General features: G+C 39.7%; 1 long non-coding RNA gene across 1 annotated transcript; it reads left to right on the forward strand.

The window, feature by feature from the left end:
- Positions 1 to 8,198: 8,198 nt before the first annotated feature.
- LOC147703118 (uncharacterized) lies at positions 8,199 to 9,043 on the forward strand. The gene is made up of 3 exons (XR_015297280.1): positions 8,199 to 8,292; positions 8,388 to 8,467; positions 8,794 to 9,043. It is a non-coding gene; the product is annotated as an uncharacterized LOC147703118 (long non-coding RNA).
- Positions 9,044 to 9,674: the final 631 nt, after the last annotated feature.

Raw genomic sequence — 9,674 nt, forward strand, 5'->3', positions numbered from 1 at the left:
TAAAAGCGAGCATTCCGAATGCAAAGGCTTTACATCCAAGATGGATACAATGAGTTAATTCTCTTGCTGCAACAGACATTGAATACGTTTTTGACCCCTATTTGAAAACACAAGAATTTCTACAATACGAACAAGAATGTCCTCTGCCCACTGAGATTCTGCCTCTAGAACAGTACGGATGTATAATTTATACAGACGGATCGTCACAACCCGCAATTGGGGATGAACAAGCTTATAGTGCTGCGTGTGCGATTGTTAAAGGTCGCTGGCGCGATGGTAAATTCCGACCTATGGTCACAAAATCACAATCTCTTGGAGATTGTACAGCTCAGCGAGCTGAACTACAGGCTTTCAAGATGGCACTCGAAAATAGAGATCGCGAATTCCCCACACTCATAGTGGAAGAGGTTAAAACATTTCCCTACCTAGGTGTAACCTTTGATGGTGCCTTACAGTTTAACTCCCTGGTCGAGGAGCGCTGCAGTAAAATGATTGCTTCTAATGGGGCTATAGCATGCTATGGCAGGAGGTTAGGTAGATGGAGTCCGGAGCAGGTGATGAACCTGTACAGCTCCATATGCTGCTCCAAAGTAATTTATGGGGCAGAGGTATGGGGCTTTGTTAATACCACAAGAATCCAACAGGAGGAAAACAAATACCTAAAAAACATCCTGAGGGTACCCCCAAGTACTGCTGGTTTCATAGCACACAGGGAACTAGGGAGGCCCCACCTAGATGATTTGGTAAAACTGAGGCCAATTGTGGCCTGGTTAAAAATCTGGGTTAATCCTGATGCTTCTCTAAGCAGAGAAGTTTTAAAGGATTGCTTAGTGAGGGACAAATGTATGCGAATATCATGGCTCAACTATGTAAAGAACACCTTAGAGGAACTAGGTTATGGGAATCTCTTTACCAACCCTGAAACAATTGTAGCCCAGCACAAGATGTTAGTAAAGAAAGCTTTTTTAGAGCAGAAATCACAACAGAGAGCTGAGGCTGAGGGGCTTAAAAAGACAGTGAGGGCCCACAACCTGGTTAAGAGTGTTGAGGGAATGGAACCATATTTGTACCTTATGTACAATGCACAGGACAGATTGTTGATGTGTCGGTTTAGACTTAACCTACTTCCATACATATTGGCATCACCAGCAGGGTTTTCAACAACAATTGAGCAGAAGGGATCCTGCGGTTGCGACAATAGGTCTCCGCAGGATTCCCTTCACTTTGTTTTACTCTGCCCCTTTTTCACAATGCCCAGGCGCAGATTTCTATTAAAAATTTTAAAACAAGCTAAATTGGAACATGCTAGTGAGGCACTAGTCTTTTTACAAAAAGCATCGGACCCTTTAACACCATGCTGTATAATGAATTTTATCAAAGTGGCGGTCCGTCTAAGGGTAACTAGGGGAGAAGAATGATGTTTTTAAAAATGGTTATTGATTTTTATAATGTGTCGCACTCCTTCTTCGTTTTTTTGCCCCATGTTAATATTAATTTTTTAGCATCGGGATCTTGAAATTGTTTAATGACTTTTTATTCATGTAAATATGTATGTGCTTTTATGGTGATTTTTAATCATCGAATAAAGATTCCTTGAATTGTATTGAAATAGTGTGTGATTCATATTATTGCGTTCAATCTTATAACAAATACTTGCAGAACTGGATTGAAAACAGTTTCAAAGATGCAAAAGGTGGCACAATCAAGCATAAATTGCTTTGGGAACAAGTAGTTCAGTTATGAAAAGAACTACAAAAAGCTCACGTGATCCATACACTGTGTCATCAACGTGATGGTGTTCACGTTGCAGGGAATTCATTGGCTGATGAAGCCGTGAAGGCAGCTGTGCAAACCGCTTATGTAGCTGCAATCACTTGTTCAAAAACTAAAATAGACAGCGAAATAATGCTAGCTGTTAATGCAACAAGCAAAGGCAGCGGTGCAGCATTACATCAAAACTATCCACTTGAATATTCATACATAATTGGTGCAAACTCAGTTCCTTTTGCTCGAATCCCTGGAGTGGGGATAGAGTAATTCTAAACTGGAATCTTAGAGTAGCTTTAATACACAAAGCTCACGTGATCCATACACTGTGTCATCAACGTGATGGTGTTCACGTTGCAGGGAATTCATTGGCTGATGAAGCCGTGAAGGCAGCTGTGCAAACCGCTTATGTCGCTGCAATCACTTGTTCAAAAACTAAAATAGACAGAGAAATAATGCTAGCTGTTAATGCAACAAGCAAAGGCAGCGGTGCAGCATTACATCAAAACTATCCACTTGAATATTCATACATAATTGGTGCAAACTCAGTTCCTTTTGCTCGAATCCCTGGAGTGGGGATAGAGTAATTCTAAACAGGAATCTTAGAGTAGCTTTGATACACAAAGCACATTTGGAAGAGGGTCCGACGAATCAGGGGATCTCTAAATCTATACTAGAATTAAAAGAGGCGTATTGGTGGCCTGGGATGAATTGTCACATTTACGGATATGCAATTAATTGCCATGACTGCAACAGAGATCGCAGCATAGAACGCCGCCAGATACCGGACTACAGCGTAGCCTGCCTAGTACAGACACCTTTGTTAGACAGCATTAGACTATCTACACACAGACATCCCTATGGACAAATGCTTTCCCACAAATATTAAGACGAGATTCATTTGCATGTTGCCCCAGCGCCCAGCTGATTCCCGAACCGTTATAAAAGATTTGAGAGTCTTTATCGACACATACGCAGTCGGCACGCTACATTCTGACCATGGTCCTGCGTTTAGCTTACAAGGAGGCCATGGCCAATCTGGTCGTTGCATTGCGGTATTCTAGTCCATTCCATCCTGGGAGAAATTTGGTTGTGGAGAGAAGAAAACGGGACATAAAGCAATCTATAACAGCTAGGGTATGAGGCCCGGGTGACGGGTGGGTCAAACATCTAATAAGTGTCCAAAGTAGTTATAACAATCTGCCAAGAAGTTTTCTAGGTGGAATCACTCCATATGAAATTATTTTTGGATCTAGAATGATTGTCCAGGACCTTGTCCGTCACACTTCAGTGGTAGAACAAAAACCTTTTGGTATCAAAGACCGTTAGGCTGTTTTGCAGGACTTAAATGAAACAAGGAAAAATCAAAGCAACGTATTCCTGACGCCAACGACCACTGAAGAAAAACCACGTTTCCCAGCAAGGCCTGCCTGGATTCCAAAGATTGGGGATCTAGTCAGAGAAATGATCGCGGACAGGAAGGAATTTGGCCCTTCATATAGACAACCAGTACCTGTTTTAGCAATTCACGGATCAAGAACAGTACGGCTGCCGCCACTTGCTGGAAGAAAGGAGAACATGTTCGTATCCATCAACCTGGTAAAACCACATTATGTGGCCGATCATAAGTAGTAGGCCAAGTGGACTCCAAAGTTGTAGCAGAAGCCTGAATCTGGCTACAATCCAAGAGATTCAGACAGAGACTGATAACACTTGATGACTCTGCAGCACAGAACAAAGGACTATGTAACAAAGCCCTGGAACTTGTGTCTCTTGAGACCCAAATAACAGTTCATTAAGAAACACCTGTCTACAATGATACAGCATCCGAGTATACTAATATGACAAGTGATCAAGTGATTCCAGCGATTTCATCGAATCCGGAAGCAATCCCTACCATTGACAGAACTGCCTCTGGCTACTTCCTTAACTTTGATACCTTTTTCCAAGGATCCAAGTGAATCTGAAACGGCACCAGCTGAAAAAACGTTCAAAAAACAAATAACTGATCTCTTTCAACAACTGGAAAAGACATATCTGGATTCACCATGGGTTGAAGAATGGATTGTCTTAGGTATACTTTTTATTCTACTATGGTTGACTATGATATTTACCTTGGAAATGCTGATCAGTGGAAAATATAGTACAAAGGACACAGTAAGAAAGAATCATCAACTTACTCCTCAAACCACGCAAATCATCCCATCGTGAACAAAGACACTTGTCAGCAGTAAACATCACAGCCATCCCTATACCAGCTGGTATAGCTTGGGACAGAACTGAATACAACATTCTTGGTCCGGCAGAGCTATTGAAGATTCCACACCAATTCAAGGCTCCCTTAAGTGATTTTGTTTGACCCAGCACATTTTCTGATGATTGGGACTTTGAGACTGTTAATAATATGATGTCAGACTTAGAAATGTCTGCAAAATTTACAAATCATGAATACTTATAAGGTTAATCAGACTATGAACAAATGTACTGTTATAATCACTATGGTGATCATTTCTTACATAGATCTGCAAACCCTAGAAATGTTTTTACTTATAATCAATGGGAACATTGTCCAGCGCCACCAAAAGGTAGCTCAAGAACATTTAATGACAAATTTCCGTACTTTTCAGTCTTTAATATTTCCAAATCAGAATCATATTACTTTAAAAATGTTAATAGGACAGGAATGAAAAGTATGTTGAGAAATACAAAGCAAATTTATTCTGCGGCCTTTTATGCTCTGTTGTCTACATTAGGTTTTGACGTTTGGAAAGACACCATTGAGACAAAAACTGTCTGGGGCACAAAAGACTGGCAGGTGCAGGGCTTCGAAGATTTATTTAGAGCCTGCATTATCCCAGAACAAATAATGTTTTTTAATGACACTGTTCGAAAGGCATCTTGTCTTGCATTAGCTAAGATAAAAGATTTAAACAAACTGTTAGTACCTACACCTACATCACAAAGAAGTAATACTTCAGAGGGGGTGATTGACGTAAAAACTATTTCACTTAACAACAGAACAGATCCTGATTGGAAAAAATGGTTAATCTTGCCCCGAGGCACGAACAACTGTCAAGATAGATTCCTGAATAAAACACAAGGGTTCACATTCACTAGGACAGATCCAAGATATGTCCAGAGACAAAACCCAGGGATAGTAACATCATACAGTGTGGGATAACTTTGCCTTGAGTGGATAAAAAAATCTACACTGAAGGAAGTAAAACAACACGTATCTTTACTTAAAGATGGCGTTGAATTAAGGGACTTCTTACAAGGACCTGCAAAACCACGTCATAAACGTTTTATATATGCCGGTATCTATGCCACATATAATGAAGCATGCAAAACAACGCAAGCAGAGACTGCAGAATGGATACGAGAAATTGATTGTATTAATTTAGAGAAAACTCTCTGTAGTTGACAATGGGGTTAACAACTCTGTCATCAAGTATATATATTCTTTGGACAGCATAGTATCCTCTGCCATTGACATAATGGAACAGGACTTGGTCATGTTCCAGCATGGTCAGTCACAATTGCGCTCTATAATGCTTTTGGGCTGGGCGTTGCAAAACCTTCGTTCTGGATTTGTGCCATGGCGTCTAATCAACACCACGTCATTGTTTTCTGAATTTAACCTTACAGATAAACAAATCACCTTGGCACAGAGTGGGGCAGACTAAACGGTGCTGAGCATTGAAAAACTGGAAAGATTACCATTAACTGTTTCTGAGAAGCCAGCGACAGAATGGATAATATATGATACGATCACTCTGCCTGTGACAATTTTCCATTTTCAGTATTGTTTAAAACATATACCAGTAGGCGTATATGAAAGGTCGGGTAAAGAATACATCAAGACATCCTGGGATTTACCTTATACACACAAATGTTGGAGTGGGGGAAAAGAAGTGTTTCTTAGTGGTATGAATTGTGAAAACACACTAAGCAGTTCACTCTTATGTCAGGAAGTTAACTTACACGGGGCCTGCGAAGGTTCCTCGAACAACTTATCCTGCCACCTACAAGGTTCTCCAGCTGCAGTGATAGATCCAATTTTTAGGCAGCTTTCTAATGGAAGTTACATTATGTTGAATGATCACAGCTGTTGTTTTTCCAGGAACACCCTATCTTGTTACTGTGTCAGCTAGGGTCACTTGCTATATGCAAGTATTGTTTCCTAAAACTAAGTCAGACAGGGAGTCGCCATTATCGCCTTCACTGAACATTTCTTCTATTCGAATTGATACTTTAAGCAGACTGAAAGCCGTTCTTTTACACAAAACTGTGGCACTGACCTCGGCCAAAGAGACGTATGATCTGCAGGTTGCAAGGACTTCTGCAGAGATACATGCCCTTTTATCGAAAAACTGCCCTATACATTTGTCAAAAATGTTAGGACGTATCTTAAACATGTATGATACCAGTGGTATTGTACATGTATTAAAGATGATTTTTTTTCGGGACTGTTAGCACCCTTTGAAGCAATCCTAGGCATATTTCCAAACTTTGTGCACTCTGTGTTTAGCAGCCTGCCTCTCGTTTTGGGTCTCTTAGCAGAAATACTATTTTTATTCATTCTGCTCTGGTATGGCAAGTCAAGTCACCATCGACACCTTGGAGAACACCCTCGTGGCAATGAAGTGTCGTGAGCGCATGACACAAATTATAGGCTTTGCTTGTTTAAGACATCTAAATACCATGTGGTTTCTTTCATTCCGACCAATCTGGCAAGATTGCATCTTACCTGTTCTATGATGCCTTCAATGTGGAGAAGAATGCGTGCCAGACATCTGTCTGACACTCACATGAGCCCTGCCAACGGAAGTTGATACTTTGCTTGAACCAGTAACGGCTCACGCACTTTGTTGTCCCCAGCGGCTACCAATCCTGATGACGGCATTCGTTGAGATCTCACAGACGCAAACTGTAGACGGTGAGATACGTGAAGCAAGAGGCACACAGGTACCATCTACTTCGAACATTGCGAATACGGCTGACGGCGATGCTTCTCATCTATGTGCAATTGATCTGCTTAAAGAGGTAGTCCAACTTTCGCCTACAGTAGTAGACACATTCTTTACCAGCTTAGAGAATTTGAAGTTTTCACCAAACAATGACACTGACTTTTGAAGTTAGCACACAGTGTTCTCTGAATTCGACCTTCACTTTTCACAAAACAAACTTCTAACTTTGGAACTCTATTTTTCTATGATTTGACCATTTCTTTTTCTCACAAAGAAATCTGCTTAAAGTAGAAATATTCCTAGAGAACAAGAATTCTTTGAATACTTCAGAAGAGACAATATTTGACCTTGTCCGCAACCAAACAATTTATATATTCTAACATGAAATGGTCTCGGCCTTTTCTTCTGTATTTAAGAGCCATTTCATAAATGTATTTTCCTGATTCATTCAAATAGCGTTTTTTAAATGTCATCTATATGCTTTGAATGAAACATTGCTTTTAAATGCGCACATCACAAATACTCTTTTCATGTACAACTATTTTGAATGCATTTTTATGTATCTTGGGTGGGGTTTTTAACACATCATGCTTAGATATGTTTTATGTGTGTAGAACTTAGTAATGTCGTACATAATAAAGTGGAGTAGGTGTTGTATGGCGTTTTAGGATCAGAGTGAATTTTCCCGATTCATGCCCTTATATAGGTACAATTCACACTGCCCTAATATAGGCATAGAAATCATTCCCTTATTTAAACATGGCCCATGCATGGTCCGTGCAGCACTTTCTCCTTATAGGCTCGAACTCCCCTTGCTCTGCTATGTCTAAGGGTTGGAATTAATGCATTGGAATTTGTTTATACAATCATAGCGAGCCAAAAATTAGAAAACTACCAGACTGCAGCCCTCCCGAGTAAGCACTTTCAATCAGACAGTGAGAGCCCCCATCTCATCTCGGCGCAGAAATTTTAATCATTAAGTTTACAGTGTAGCATTCCTATATAAAAGTGAACAGATATCATTTCTGTCACAAGCAGAAGCAATCACACTGCAACTAGTACTAATGGCAAATTCGAGGACAGGCAGTACACAGTTAAGAATATTAACACAACTAAATACTGCACACAGAGGGTCATCATTTAACATAACATCAGCCTGCTAGAAGTTAATACCTCACTGTTCATATCTTGCGCCTCGTAGTCAATATGAATAGCAGAACGCACCTTAGTACAGGACAGTAAAAAGAGACAGAGTTTAGCTACCACTCAGAGCCCGAAAGATCAGCAACACAAAAATTATGAACACAGAAAACACTGTGTTACCCCCACAAATAAGACATATATGCCCGATAGGTCATATGCCGAGGCGTTTCTTATTCTTGTCATCTCCCAAACTATGAACATACCTTGGTATCCATTACAAATCTGTGACCCGCGTTGTTTTGCTTTGTTTTAGGTCCCAAAGAAATAATGACCGATAACATAGGCCCAGAGAACTCACATTATAGCCTTTAATCCTAACCGCAGATACATCTGGAGGATCCAAAACTCTTCGGTAATATGCAGTCACAAACAAACTTATATAAAGAAACGTCTCTAAAAAATAGCATAGAAAATTAAGAGGCTTCATTTTTGTATCCCTATCTACAGGAAGCTACCCTCACAGAGACACGACTGTCCATAAAATCTATTTTCCTAAAAGGGTCCTAATAGTGTCAACGCAGACACAGGTGATATAAGTAACTCCTCAACCTAGTTGTAGATGACACATACTTGTCATGCATGTGTCCACACACCAGGTGTCACCTAATCTGCTTTCTTATTCTTTTGGGAGGTATAAGGCTTTACTAAACTACTTTCTCACACAACTTTCCTTCTCAGCTTGGGTAACAAGGTACTAAACTATTCAGTATTCCTACCACATCCGACTAATATTTAACTTTGATCTGGTCACAGGTTGGACCATAGCACAAAACAGTTTTATTAAACCTTTGAAACATTTATCTGAATTCAGGATGCTCATAATTTAATCATGGTATATATGTTCTCATTGCAGATAATGAAAACCCCCTGGTTTTAACTGTATGTATGCACCTGTCTGTTGTCCATTTACATGTTGGCCCTGAAGAAGGTGAAGCAAACTAAGCACATCACCGAAACGTACGTAGGCCGTACGCATCAGACACCCTCAGTTTAAATCAGAAATCAAAATCTGGAGAAGGAAAGGAGCACTAAAAAACTGCTAACCCTCAAAACAAAAAGGAAGAAATAAGATAACGGGGTCTAGCCATATTCTGAGGAGTCTATCGAAGGACACGATACATGTTCACTTTTTTTCTCTGTTTTGTGTTATTGTCAGTAGTGTTAGAATAATGGGTATGAAAGTTTGAATTTGTATGAATGAAGGTATGAGTGAAAGTTATTTTATGTGTGTTGCTTAGGGGTTTGTGTTTAGACATGATCCAACCATGCATTTTTTAATTATATATACATATGTTACCATGTCACTGTTTTGTAACTTTGATAAAATGATCACTAGAAAATGAAGAAAAAAATAATTTGTTATGCAAAAGATATAAAATAAATGAAAGAAATCAAATATACATTCCATGTCTTAATGAATTATCTCTTGTTCTTATGCAGCATCATAATTGTAACCTTGTAGAGACTTTAATGCTTAGATGTAAAGAAATATAGGTCAGTATAGAGGTTCCCCTCATTGTTTGTTATAGACTGTCACTCCCTCCTCTAGACCTTAAAGTATCACAGGGAGTCCCCATTCACCTATGTAACATGGCCCATGCAGACCAAATACAGGTATGGCTACTTCCACCCATATCAAAACATCACAATAATTTCTTGGAAAGCAGTCAGGGACCTTCCCTTGCTTGAATATTGATTTGTCCAAGAACTCATGCACTTTACAGAGAACTACTA

This window comes from Lissotriton vulgaris, chromosome 7 (assembly GCF_964263255.1).
Source record: "Lissotriton vulgaris chromosome 7, aLisVul1.2, whole genome shotgun sequence".
Taxonomy (NCBI): domain Eukaryota; kingdom Metazoa; phylum Chordata; class Amphibia; order Caudata; family Salamandridae; genus Lissotriton; species Lissotriton vulgaris.